Here is a 16,013-nt window from a genome sequence, read left to right as displayed (position 1 = left end):
AGGTGCTTTTGTTACCTCTTATTGATTAACTCCTTGTTAATCAACTAAGTCATAGTACTTGGATCATATAAACAATTGTAATTCCAGCAAATAGCAAGTTTGACATCAATGACAAAACAATGATTGAAAACATTCTTTATCAACTTCGTCATTCTTCAACAATGATCTTTTCAATCATTTTCTAGCAATCTTCCTCTTTGGCATTGATGGCAAACCAAACTGATCAATTAATCAAGATAATCAACTTATTTACCATCATACTTGTATTCCAAAGATAAAACATGTTGTCATTCAATATTCATTCCATATCTCCCTCTTTGTATCATATCTCCCTCTTTTTTTGATACAAACTGATTCCTTTGTTCTGTTGTTCTTCTTCTCCCTCTTAGCTACTCTTTCATTTACTTCTCTTTTGTATGTCTTATCCTCTATTTTCCTTTTTGCCTGATCTTATTTCTGCTATTTCTCCCTTTGATTAGTTTCTCATATCTCCTGCTATTACTCCCTCTTTGTTAATAGCTCTTGCTGATCAATTGCTTTATCCATCAGTTAGTTAATCAGTTTCATTTCTCCCTCTAATCTTGTATTGATCAGTTTCTCATATCTCCCTCTTTGACAACAATGCAAAAGATGTTGCATCTTTAACTATGCTAATATAGACTTTGCATCTTCCAATCTTCTCCCTCTATCACTATACTTGTGACTGATTTGGAATTCCAACACTTTAGTAACCTTTGCATCAATCTCCATTATTTCAGCAATTAACTCCTTTTGATGTAGGGAAATTCAACTATTGATCAAATGGCTTGGGTTTTACCCCTAACTTATCTCTAAGATACTCATAAGCATCTTTAGGTAGTGGTTTAGTGAAGATATTTGCAATCTGTTTCTTTGAGTGAATATATTCCATCTTCACTTGCTTATCTTCTACCAACTCTCTAACATAGTGATAATTGATTGCAATGTGCTTGGTCTTTTCATGCATCATAGGGTTGTTTGATATGTTGATAGCACTTGTGTTATCACAATAAAGTATCACTGGCTTTGTTATCTCCTCTTTTATATCTTTCAATAAGTGTTTAAGCCACACAATGTTTGTACAATTAATGGCTGCTACTACATATTCTACTTTTGCTATGGACTATGAGGTACAAGTTTGTTTCTTGCTAGTCCAAATGACTAGTCTCTTTCCTAAGAAGAGTGCTCCTCCATTGGTGCTTTTTCTATCATCAATGTTTCCTCCCCAATCGGAATCAGTGTAGGAATTCAACTCAAACTTATCACTCCTCTTGTAGTACAAACCAAAATCATCTATCCCTTTAAGATACCTCATTATCCTCTTCGTTTCCATGAGATGATTTTCTCTAGGATTAGTAGAAAATCTTGCTACTGTCGCAATATCTAATGCAATATCTGATATACTATGTACTATATATTGTAGCTTTCCAATCATGGACCTATACATTGTCTAATTAACTTTAGCAGACTCGTCATTTTTTCTTGTGTCCTATTGTCATTGGTGTGCTGATGGGTCTAGAATCCTCTTGACCAAATGTCTTGGGTATCTCTTTGATATACTTTGATTGGGTCACAAATATACCATTTTTCAGTTGATTTACTTGCAATCCAAAAAAGAACTTTATTTCTCCAAACATTGATATTTCAAATTCATGCTTTATCTTGTTAGCAAAATCTTTGCTTAATACTTCATTTCCTCCAAAAATTATATCATCCACAAAGATTTTTGATGTCAGGATATCCTTACCTTCTTCTAATTTGATGTACATGTTGTTATTGTCATCTGCTCTTTCAAAGCCTATCTTTGCCAAATATTTGTGAAGCCTCTCATAGCAAGCTCTAGGAGCTTGCTTCAACCCATATAGAGCTTTATGCACCTTGCAAACCTTATATGTGTTGTTTTCATCAAAAAAACCTTCTGGTTGCTCTATGTAGACTTCCTCATCTAGTATACCATTCAGAAATCTAGATTTTACTTTGAAACCTTTATAGGCAGCATATTCTAGTAAAGTCCTAACTCCTTCCATTCTTGCAATAGGGGCAAATGTTTCCCCATAGTCCATTCCTTCCTCTTGTGCATAACCTTTGTAGACTAATCTAGCCTTATTCCTTGTAATCTCACCATTTTCATCTATCTTGTTTATGAACACCCACTTGGTTCCAATCACATTCTTATCTGCTAGTCTTGGAACTAAAGTCCAAGTTTTGTTCTTCTCAATTTTTTCTATCTCTTCTTTCATTGCATTGTACCAATCATTATCTTGTAGAGCTTCACTCACTATCTTGGGTTCAACTTTTCTAAGTAGACATGTCTCACTTCTAAGTCTATTTCTTATCATTGATCTAACATCCTTGTCACTAATGATATGTTCTACAGGATGACATCTTCTCACATACTTGGCTAATCTAGGCTCAGTCCTTGTTTCTATGTTTGGCCTTTTAGCATCAGAGTCACTATGCACATCTCTATCAAGTAACTCTTCTTCTCTTTCATCTATGTTGTTTACAGAGTCAGAATGTGCATTTCCTACATTCTACAGCTTGGCATCTAAATGCGGCTCGGCATTCACTGGCTATGACTTGGCAGATATTGAAGTTTGCTGCTGATTTCTAATTTGATTTGTAGTATCTCCTTCATCAATCATTCCTTCATAGAAATATACAAAGGACTTGTATTCTTCTAGTTTCTTGGTGTATTCATCATTTTGAACTTTTGCAAGCTCATTAAAGTTCACATTTGCACTTTCCACAACTTTGTTAGTGTTAACATTTAAACACTTATAAGCTTTGTTTCTAGTGGAATAACCAAGAAATATGCCTTCACTACTTTTGGCATCAAATTTTCCATTCCTAGGCTCCTTAAGATAGCATTTATATCCAAATACTTTGAAATGTTTGACATTAGGTGAGTGACCATACCATAGTTCAAAAGGTGTTGCATGAGTAACTTTCTTGATTTGAACTCTATTGAGAGTGTAGACTAATGTACTTACACCTTCTCTCCAGTACTTGAGTGCAACATTTTTTTCCATCGTCAAGGTTTTGGCATAGTCAATCACTGGTCTATTTCTTCTTTCTACTATACCATTCTATGGTGGAGTTCTAGGTGTTGATGTTTTACTTTTGATTCCTCTATTATTGTAGAACTCTTCAAATTCTTTTGATGAGCATTCACCTCCAGTGTTAGATCTTAGGCATTTCAAGCTCTTTCCTGTCTCCTTCTCAACTCTGACTAGGTACCACTTGAACATTTGGAATGCATTATACTTTTGCTTTAGGAACATGACAGTCATAATTCTTGAGTAGTCATCCACAAATAGCATTATGTACCTATCTCCTTTGTAGCTTTGTACGTCAATTGGACCACCCAAGTCAATATGAACTAACTCTAATACTTGTTTGGAAGTATAGGTCTTTCTTTTGAAGCTAGACTTTTTCATCTTCCCTAGTTGACATTGTTTGCACATTGTGTTGTCAAGAATCTTCAATTTTGGCAATCCCCTAACTTTCTTCATTTTGTTGATGCTAATCAGATTATCAAAATTTACATGACATAGCCTCTTATGCCACAACCACACATCATCAAGTTGTACAACAAAACAAGAAGCATTTTCCATATCTAGATAAAATAGATTACTCCTAATATGGTCATCCTTTCCTATCAGACTTCCATGAGTATCATAGATCTTGGAAGTTCTATTTTCAAATTCTACTTTGCATCCTATGTTGCCTAATTGTGATACACATAGTAGATTATAGTTCAAGACTTTAACATAGTATGCATTATCACATGATATTTTCTCAGTAAGTTTAATGCTACCTTTTCCTTTGATTAGACAAGGTGCATCATTACCAAATCTAACACTATTACCATCATATTGAGTAAATGTAATGAACTTACTTTTGTCTCCAGTCATGTGATGAGAGCATCCACTATCTATGATCCACTTGTCATTTTTGTTCATGTAGGTTACCACGGTTGTTGCTTCATCTTCATTTGATTCATCTTTCATAGCTACATAAACTACTTCATCATCATTCTCTTCAAAATCTTCTTCAACAATGTAGTACCTTTTTCCTTTGTCCTTGTAGTCTCTACTACCATCTTCTCTCTTCTTCTTGTACTTGTTTCCTTCTTTGTAGTTCTTCTTTTGTGTACACCTTGCAGCAATATGACCCACTTAATTACAACTGAAACAAAAAATAGGAAGCTTACCTTTGAATTTACCTTTGCCTCTATGAAATCTTCTGGCTAGTAATGCTTCCAATTGTTCCACATCACCTTCATCTGTGTTGCTATCATTGGACACATGCTTTCCCTTTCTATTCTTCTTCTTTGATTGCACCTCCTTAGTGTCTTTCAATGTCATCATAGCCTTGAAAGTAGATTCAAGGTTCTCTGGCTTGTAGTTGTCAAAGTTGAATAGTTCAAACGTAGTGAGTCTTCCAATTATTCCTTCAAAGGTCATCGTGTTTCCTTGTACACACCTTAGCTCTTGGATGGCTGAAACTCTAATAGCATATATAGGGAGTAGAGTTCTCAAGTATTTTCTACTAATAGTTTCCTCTACCAACTAACCACCCAAACTTCTTATTGCACTTACCACTTCCTTTAATCTAGCACCATATTGAGCACCATTCTCTCCTTCCTCCATCTTCATGTCATCAAATTTTCCTGTAAGGCTTTCTCTTTTTTTCATTTGAAAATTTTGGTCTCCTCCATAGATATCTGATAGGGCTTTCCACATCTTGCATGCAGTGTTACATCCTTTGATGTCATCATATTCTGCATAGCTAAGTGCAGAGGATATCTCCAGCATTGCCTGATTGTGCTCCTTCCTTCTACTCAAATCATCTATAGAGAGGGTCCTACAGAATCTATATGATCTACTATAATTGAAGTTTTTTCATATTCACCTATTGATCCAAGGTGCAGTTTCATCAGACTTTGCCATGCTGGAAAGTTGTCTTTGTTGAACTTGGGAATATCTCTATTGGACATCTTGATCTTCTTACTACTAGTACCTTAAAACTAAATCAGCAGATGGCTCTGATACCAATTGTTAGCATTTTTTAGAATAATTGAGAGGGGGTGTGAATTAGTTATTCAAGGTCTAATAATTTCAAATTCAAACTTTTTTCTCTAATATAGTGAGCCCATTCATGCTACCATTCATCCGAGCTATATCCTTTATCCTAGCAAGTTACTGTAAACCAACATGTAGTAACGAAACACATGAAATCAACACATAACATGGATTTACATGGAAATCCAATTTGGGAAAACCACCAGTAACATGCTACCTTCTTTCTCACCCTTCTGAAGTGATGCCCTGTTAAAGGCTACAATACATTGTTAGATGTGACCCTATTAAAGGATTTCAACACCCTATTAGGAGTGTGCCTAGTTAGAGGACTCTAGTACATTCAATTTGGAATGTCACCCTATTAAAGGATTTACAAAATGCTGTTATGCCCACTTAAGTCCATAGGATTTTCAACCACCTTGTTAATCATTCTCCAACTAGCTGTTAAGCTAACCTATCAATATAGGATTTCCAATATCTAATATAATTGTGAGAGAGTATTAGAAAGCTTTGACCTGATGTAACTTACAACTCAACCTTGTAGATCTAAGATCACACTTCAACTCATTCTTTGCTTGGCTACCTTCCTTTGCAGTTCTGATAGCTTGTTCACCCTTAGAAGTTCTATCTCATTGAGTCTTCTTCTTGTTATGCCAATGCAGTCTCTCTCTTGTGGTCCCTTAATTGAATCAAAGTCTTCTTCATTGTGTCTTCTTCTTGACACTTCTCTTGCCAACACTCTAGGTCTTATAGATACTCTTAACCACACTTTGATCTCTGACTTGTAACTTCTTATGTAGAAGTCTGGAATTGATTTCTCACTCAATTCTTCCCACCTATAACTTGAATTGACTTGGAAATATACTATATATCTCTCCCTCCAATTTTTTTCTTCTAGAAACTTCATTATAAATCTATTTGCATTCACCTAAAATAAGTTAACATAAAACTTTGTGACACTAGCTCATCAACCTTATCTTCCAATTAGTTCACAAAATTCAATATAACAAACTTATCATCTCTGATCTAGCAAATCTTTGACTTTTCAAATAATGCAACAATTCAGCACTATTAAAATACTGATGCTCAGCACATACTATGTTACTCAGCATCAAGTACATTTTACTAATGCTCAACACCTATTGTGGATTCACTTGGCATTCATTAAGTTTTATTGATGCTCAACACTTGAACTTTACTCAGCACCTAAAGGAATTTTACTTGGCACCTGAAGTTTAGTCAGCACACACTAGATTTTCCTCTTTCTCAGCTCCAACTAAAAATTTTCTCAGCTTGAACTAGCTTTCTTGACACTTACTAATGAACTTAGTTAAGCTTTGCAGTCAACCTTGTTACACTTTACACTTCTAATGAATTTAAGTGTGTCCAACCTCTGTACATTAGAATATGTTATCAATACACTATTTCATCTATGTCTTAGCTGATCCTTATACTTCATTACAAAAACATAACTCAACATTTTCCTTAGGTGCTTTTTTTACCTCTTATTGATTAACTCATCCTTGTTAATCAACTAAGAGATAGTACTTGGATCATATAAGCAATTGTTATTCCAACAAATAACAGGTTTGACATCAATGACAAAATAATGATTGAAAACATTCTTTATGAACTTCATCATTCTTCAACAATGATCTTTTCAATAATTTTCCAACAATAGAATTATACTAGATATGTTAACTAGGGAAACCCTTGATCAGAGGGAAAACTTCATTGTGAATGATGCCAAAAAGATGATGTATTAATATAAATATTCCTTTTTAGAGGATGGACCTTGTTAGGAGTCTATTACAAAATTTAGTATATATGAGTTCTTGTTAGGAGATTTTGAATCCTTGTTAGAAGATTCCAACCCTATTAGGATTTGTAGAAGATAGAAGCACCCACTGTCCAAATAGCTTTTGGGGTAGGATCATCAGACTCACTATCCAACTAATCTCTCAACTATTCCTTATAGAAAAATTGCATGTACTAAACTTTAACTTCTTTCCTCTATCCTATCAACTGGACCAATTACTATTAGCCCATATAGACTAGTTCATGAACCTTGGGTCTAGATATCAAACTTCAGATCACACAATAAAACCTCGGCGACAAAGTTTCCTTCACCTTTGCTCTGCTCTTCTAATCTTCACATTCTTCTCTTCATACTACTTACAATCATTACTTTCACCCATTCATAGCAAAGGAAAATTTCCTTCCTTCATAATAAATCCATAAAATAATTCCCCAAGTCATCTACTACACCTTCTCAATTAATTATTATAGGACCACATGAAGAACATGTCACACTTAGTGATAACATTAATCTTCTACCTTGTGACTTCAATAGCTTTCTATACACTTAACATTATGATGAGTGAGCTTATCTATGTCATCTCTAGAATGTCTTCTTCACATATTTAACTTTGTCTTTTTATAACAAATTCACTGAGAGATATAACACGTTTACCAGAACATGCTTCTCTAAACTCCATCTCAAAATAGTCTTCACTAAAACTTACATAACTTCTTCCAGACTTAATAACTTGTGCTTTCAAGGTTAGTTTTATATACTAGACACTTAGTAGTGTCTCCCTTCAACCTCACTTAGTGAGAATGCTCAACTATCTATCTATACCAACTTGATCTTTTCATTTTTCTTCTGTCAGATACCACAAAAAATTGCTATGCTGACATCAATGACAAATAGAGTCATGAATGTAAAATATCATCATGATAATGATCTAATCATGTTTCTACAATAATCCCCCATAGGAATATTAGACCAGCATTCATGCTTTCAACAAGCACACCTAGAAGTATGTACACCATGTATAGGCATCTTGACATGTCTACTCTTTTACATTACACACTTTCATGCTATCTCATTTATTGGCTTCACTACTTATCATACATTCTATATTTCTCATTCATTACATTGCATATATTACACTTAGTGATAATATGAAGAACATATTACACTTAGTGACAACATTAAGCTTCTGCTTTGTAACTTGAATAAATTTTTGTATACATAAAATTATGATGAGTGAGCTTAGCTATGTCATCTCCAGAATGTTTTCTTCACATATTTAACTTTAGGTTTACAAAATAACAAATCTGCTAAGAGATATAACAAGTTTACCATAACATGCTTCTATAAACTCTATCTCAAATTAATCTTTACTAAAACTTACATAACTTCTTCCATACTTAATATCTTGTGCTTTTGAGGTTAGCTATATATACTAGACACTTAAAAGTATCTCTCTTTAATCTCACTTAGTGAGAATCCTCAATTGTCTATCCATACTAGCTTGATCTTTTCGTTGTTCTTTTATCAAATACCATAAAAAATTTCTATGTTGATATCAATGAAAAAAAAAGTCATGAATGTAACATATCATCATGATAATGATCTAATCATGTTTCTACAATACTCCCCCATAGGAATATCATTAGCATTCATGCTTCTAACAAGCACACCTAGAAGCACGTACACCATGTTTCTTATAGGCCTCTTGACATGTCTACTCTTTTATATTACACACTTTCATGCTATCTCATTTATTGGCTTCACTGCTTATCATATATTCTATATTTCTCATTCATTACATTGATAGTCCAAAACATACTTGATATGGCTATCTTTCCCTAGCTCGGGTACTATTAAGGAGTCAACCCTTAAGGATCACTTTTGCTTACTTCATTCTTTCTTTCTTATCCATCATATTGGTTTCTACTCCATGTTCTACACCTTTTTGGACATTCAAAAAAATAATATGATCTTGGTTGAGAACTAGTAATCTCTAAATAATTCTCAAAAAACCAAAAAAAATCATATATGATGTTGAAAAAAATCCTTAAAAAAAGAAAATGTCCTAAAAATGACCATCTTAGTGAAAACCTAGCAATAGGTTCTTTTGATGAATCACCAAAACAATATAAATAAAATATTAAAAGTTGACAAAAATTGAAAAAAGTCATTAAAAAATGCCAAGTGGTGAAAACTTGGAAACACACACTAGTTGAGACCCTCACACCTATATCTATTAGTCTTACTCACTTAGTCCACAACACATTTTCTAGCTTGGAATTATCTCTTGTCCTTGTCTTAGTGGAATGACTTCTTAGCTTATCAAGGTCTTCTTGTACATTAGAGTTTCTTTGGCAACTCATACAAAACAATGTTTCTCAACACTCACCTTGACATCAAGTGTTTCTGAAAAATTTATTATACTTTACCTATAGTCTACAATGCTACAATGTTCCCACCATTAGTTTCAAATATCAGAGAAATGACCATGTGACTTACACACACACACACACACACACACACACACACACACACACACACACACACACACTTAAATGCTAAACATATTGAGATATGATGAACTTTAAGTTTTCTTTGTATGTTATTTATGCCAATTTATTTGCTAGGTGTCCCCACTCCTACCCCACCCCGCCATGTGGGTATACTATGTTAATCTAAGGTGTTGAGATCCTATGTGTTTTTCCTACTTGACATTTTGGGCCTACAATGTAGCATTCTTGCCTATTTTTGCAAGATCTCACTTGGGGGTTATCCTAGTGCTTATGCCTTAATATAGGTGTAATATTTCTATTCTAAACTTAGGGGGTCTATTTTTTTTATTCATCTTCAGTTACATGTCTTTGATTCTTAGGTTGGATTCCCACATGCCCATCTGATATAGATTATATTCATATCCTCATAGTTATACTAGTGATGATTGTATGATCTTATAATGTTTCTAATAAGGCTCGATGATAAAAAATAGAACCTACTTATGTAACCCTTTCAATTGCAACTTTCCATACTAGCTTGCATTCTAGGGTTCATTCTAGCTTAGCTTTGCATTTTTCATGTTGTGAGAGATCTCTTCTTTATCTTTCATGGGCATGTTAGCTAACTAGATTTGTCTTCTTTTGCTTCTTCTTGATCATATCTTGTCATCTTCTCTTAGCTTTCACTCACCTCTTTTTTATTCTGTCATTAAAAGGGTTAATCTTATCATCACATTTATCTTCCCTTTTGAAACTCTTACATAATTTTGACATTCTAGATCCATTTTAGGGATCAAAATCAAAATTCGGGTTAATCTTGTTGGTTAGTTTTTTTTCCTTCTTATATGTCGTTGGCTAACCTATTGAGGCTTAATCTTTGAATTTTGTTGGGGAAATCATTATTTCTTTGTCATTTCTACTCTCTTTTGCTCTTCTTTTTCATTTCTATTTCATTTCATTTCATCTTTCTTATTTCTTTTATAGTTCTTATGCTTTATATTTCTTGGTCAAATTTAGTCAAACTAGGGCATATCTTTATTCCTTCATGGTCACTCTTTAGTTTTAATCTCTTATCTATCATCATGAACTTTTCTTTTCTCTAATTTGATCAAATATATCTTATTTATGCATCTCCTTTTATCTCATTTTGATTTCACTCACGAGGGGGGAGGAATATTTTATTATTGTTGCAAAATGCTTTCTACTACAACTATCTATTTTCTCTTGATCTATCTTCTTTCTTTTCTTAACATATCAGTGCTCATATTAGGTATTGATAATGTCTCTTCTCTCTCCAAATTTTCAATATTACTACTAAATAGACTATGCATTTAGTATCTGCTATCTCTTTATGTTTTTTTCTTCAAAGTCAGATCTCTTTATCATCTTGGCTTCTTCATTTTTTGACATAATGTTTCCTAAAATGATAACACATTAGTCAAAGAGGGGAAAATGTATCACCAAAAAATGGTCATCTAGACTATGAGCTCCCTTTCTATCATTTTTGAATAATTTGTCTAATGCTTATCCTTAATCAAATCTCCAAAAATATATTTATTTGATTTTATCCTATAGTTTGAAAACTTTATCCTAAGTTTATATTTAATCAAAATAACATGACCCCCTTTTCATTAAATAAAATTCCCCCCTCGTCTCTTATCCTAAGTTTCACACACAAAATCACTTCCCTTATTTAAAAATAAAATAAAAGAGAATTTTATCCCACATGGGGGACAAAAGTCAACTCTTCATAATGATTGGTGGAAATGCTTTTACACATGGATCACTCTCACTTTCAAAATCCACACTTGATCACATTCATCTTACCTCATGATCTCTATCATCCATTTCTCTTTAAAAGGGAGAGCTCTCTCTTTATTTCACAACTTCATTTGTTTACTAATCTTATGTTGTAGGATCAAAGATCTCATACTTGTGGAGCTCCTCTTCTTCTATCTTTTATTCTTCATTCTTCATGCTTCACATTGATTCTAATTTTGCTTCATTCTTATAGCTTGAATAATCTAGTCTAAATAGGGGTTGTAATACTTACTTTTTAATTTATCTTTCACTCTACTTTCTCTCATTTATCCTTCATTCACATTACATTCATTCTAAATTCTTGGATGCTAGCATTCTTGCTATTGTCTTTGAATCTCTCATTCTATGGTGCAGCTTGGAAGTGTTGTATAGTTTGGTTCATTTGAGAGAAATAATCTCATTGCCTTTGCACATCATAGATAGAGAGCTATAAGTTTCCTCTTGAGATGCCCTCTTTCATGGGTATTCTCAAGAATAATGGTTTATAGAAATGTGACACTTTTTATAAACATAGTAGTTCCTATCAAACAAGTATATGCAAATAATATTTTTTCACCTAATTTCAAGATATGTTATAGATGACATTTATATCTAGTAGAAAAATAAATAGATATTGTCTTTTGATGTATATTTTCTTTGTTATAAGTACTTGAGGTCAATCTTATTAGGAATCAACAATATTTTCTCCTGTCAAAAGTTCCCTATCAAATCTAGACCTCTTTGAAAAAAAATACATATTCTTCAAGAGGACTATCTTCTCCACTGGTAAAAATAAATCTTAAATTTTTTTGATATGATTTACTATTTTTTTCCTTATTTGAGGTATCATCTTCTTGAATGTTAAAATATTGACTTATACATAATCTGAGATGATAACAAATTATACATAATCAAAAATGGATTTTATTTCAAAAAAATTATGTTTTGATAAAGAAATGAGATTTGACCAAAACATGCTTAGATGTCCAAAATGGTGATGAAAATATGTTCTTTTAGTGAGGCTCCTTCTCTCTTTCAGTTTCATATCTATCCCTTCATGTTATGTTATTGTATTTTTGTGTGCTACTCTTGGTACACAGCTAGTAGGTTTAAGTTGAGTTTATTCCACTATTATCTCTCTCTGGCATTAGGTAGTATCAAGGAATTATTTTTCTTTCCTTGAAATCTTGGGATTATGGAGAACCCTCAATTGAATTGGTTGTAAGGTAGACATTTTGAGATCTAACTTATAACTTGTAGAGGATTATAATTATTACAAGAACCTTTTTCAAAATGGTTTGAAGTAGAGGTAATGTAGACAATACTATAATGGATCTATTGAGACAAATTCCAACCATACTTAAGCTATAGAAACAACCCAAAGAAGAGGAGTACATCTTGAAGATGTGATTGATGATGAGGTAGAAGAAAAAACACAAAATCCTAATCCTAATTGTGCTCTTGATGTGGATAATGATAAAGAAATTCTTTGTAGATCCTTTACTAGGGAGAACACTAGACCTATTTTTGAAGTTGGTTGTCATAATGAAAAATTTGACACTAGTGCCTTGCTGGTGATCTTTAAGGTGGAGAAATAATTTCTGTATGAAAGCACTCCTAATGCTAAGAAGGTGAAAATTATTGTTACAAATTCTAAAGGACATGCTTCCCTATGGTGGGAACATTTACAAACTAATAGGCAAAGAAGATGAAAGAAATAGATCAAAACTTGGGAGAAGATGTTGAGTAAGTTAAAGAATAATTTTGTCCTTGTAGGTGTTACCAGGTTAATCTGCTAAGGAAAATGAAGAATTTTAAATAAAATAACATGATTGTAAAGGAATACGCTAATGAATTCTTTAGGTTGGATATTAGATATGGACATGTAGATGATGAAATTGAGAAAGTGGGAAGATACCTTAATGATTTACAAAGTTTCATTCAAGACAATTTTTTAAAATTAGATAGTGTGGAAGAACCATATCAATATGTCTTGAAATATTAGGAGACATTGAAAAAGAAACATGAACAAAGCAAGAGAGGAAGAGGTGGCATATTGCAAAGAAACACAGATAAAAGCTATGGAGAAAGTAGCAGATCAGAAGTGCAAGATAAAGGAAAATCTAATTGGAAGGATGATAATGTTAGTAAAAGAGGTAATTACACTAAAAGTTGTTATTTCAATAACAATAAGAATAGTAATAATGGTAAGAGAGATGCAAGATATTATTTTAAGGTAACTTGTTATAATTTTTGTGAAGAAGGATATACAACCTTTGAGTGTACTAGGTCTATTAAAAATGTTGGAGGATGTGGCAAAAATATTTTGTCTTGTGAAGAAGTGGCTTAAACACCTAGTGAACCTAAGAATGGTAAAAACCTAATGATAAGAAGGGTCTCATGGATTAAGAAATAGGATGAAGATCTTATTTTGAGAAGAAATCTATTCAAAACTATATCTAAAATTGATGGAAAATATTGCAAAATGATGATTGATAGTCTCAATTTAGATAATTTGGCTTCAAAGGAACTAGTAAACAAATTGAAGTTATAGAGGTTGAGACATCTGAACCCTTATCATGTTGCCTGGACTCAAGTTGAGCATAAATTATTGGTAAGTGAACAATGCCTTGAAAATTTTAAAATTTATAATTACTATGATGAATTGTTGTGTGATATTATGCCTAAGGATTATTGTCACATTCTGGTAGGTAGACCTTGGTAATATGATACACAATTGTAGTATGATGGTAGATTAAATTAATGCACTATTTGGGACCATGGGAAGAAAAATATTTTCTTTCCTTTGACTAAGAAATTTTTGGCAAATTTGCAAGGTTGGAATATATGATGTTGCGATTTATGAAAACATATCAGTTATATGAAGAGGGAAGATCATAAATATAAAGATCTGATAGTTGTACTTAGAAATTTGTCTAAGTATCACTTAGTTTATCTGGTAGAATAGTTCAGAACTTAATTTTCTCATTTACCATGTGACCTTTTGAAACAAAGAAGCTCTTAAGTCAAGACTTTACCACAAGCTCACAACCTTGAATTAAGTTATTTTTCAACATTTCAATTCTTTAGAATAAATGAGGGGGTTGGGGGGAGATGGCAGGGGTGAATATTTTATCCAAGGTCTAGATTTACAAATAAAACTTTTCAATTCTAATTAGATCCATATCCATAAAACCTTAACATGCATGCATTCATTAGATCATACAATACCTTAACTTAGTAGATTACTATCCTAGGTCAAAATAAATTTGCAAAAATATAAATATGAAATACTATAAGAACATTCACATAATTTGACACAAGGATGTTATGTGGAAATCTAATTTTGGACAAACCACTAATAACATGCTACCAATTCTCACTCTTCTAGAGTGATGCCTTGTTAAAGGCCAACCCTATTAAAGGTTACAGTACACATTGTTCAATGTGACTTAATTAAGGTATTTCAATCACCCTGTTAGGGGTGAGCCTTGTTCAAGGAATTTAGAACATTTTATTAGAATGTCACCTAATTAAATGATTTACAAATGACTGTTACGTCAACCTTAATCCAAAAGAATTTTTCCACACTAGTACAGTTGTTAAAAAGTAACAATAAGACTTGATCTGACAAAAAGTTACAACTCATTTGTGGACTGTAGATCTCTATTTTAGTCAAATTCATACACTTCATCTCTAATAGCCTATTCACCCTTGAAGCATTCATTTCCTTTAGCCTTCTTTCTTTGTATTTTAACTGCACTCTCTTTTATTTGGCCACTAGATGAAGCAATGCTCAAACTCCTTGTCTTCCTTAGGTTATGGTACATGACAACATTTTCTTCTGGCTAGCTATTTCTATAAATAGAGATCCTTTTATGCTTAACCACAATCATCCATTTTAGGGTTAGGTAGGATTCAATGAATCTTCCCACTTTTCCATTTAAGTTCTTCCAGAAATTTCCTCTACAATCTTCCTTGAGTTCAGCTCAAACACTAACTCATCACAGTTATCTTCCACACACTTCACATAATTCAAGAAGTCAAATTACTCGGCTTAGATTTGTCAAATCTCTAATTTAATACTGTTTGTTATTAATCAACATCTATACTATTCTGTCACTTAGCCAACACTAGTTCAATTAGAAAAAACTAAAGTTTATAGATTTCCACAATCTATGCTATTCAATATTTATACTTCTGGGTGAGATTGTGTGTAAGTTTGACACCATCAACATTTCAGATCATACTCAATTATCCATCATCAGGATGAGAGAGCTAGGAGAAAACATGATGGATCATTGGCAATGATCTGAAACATTGATGTTATCAAACTTACACACAAGATCACCCAGAAGTATAAATATTGAATCTTGATAGGGCTCTGAACTGATAGGAGTATTTCTTAACTTCATTAAATATGTATTACTATACCTATGTTGACCATCATCTTCAATTCCTTCAACATCAAGGTTGATTTTATACATTTTCACTTAATCGACTATGAACCTAGTGAAAGCATGGTCACGGTTTCAAACTCATCTCTACAATTAGCTTAGTAGTCCTCAATAGTGGTGACATATTTGATAATGCTTCCAATCTGCAATACATCTCTTGCATATCCATTTAGATCAAACATGGGCCTCAAAAACTTAATACGTCTCTAACTAATACTTTTTCTCAAATGCCTTTAACTTGATCTTTGCATCAGAATGGGATTCATAGCTAAAAGCTCCTAGCTTCATTGGAAACTCATAACCTTTCTTATTCAAAATCACACTCAGCACATTCACTTGA

The sequence above is a fragment of the Cupressus sempervirens genome, chromosome 6 (genome assembly GCF_028749045.1).
Source record: "Cupressus sempervirens isolate cs-2001-9-10 chromosome 6, ASM2874904v1, whole genome shotgun sequence".
Taxonomy (NCBI): domain Eukaryota; kingdom Viridiplantae; phylum Streptophyta; class Pinopsida; order Cupressales; family Cupressaceae; genus Cupressus; species Cupressus sempervirens.
This window is presented reverse-complemented; position numbering follows the sequence as displayed.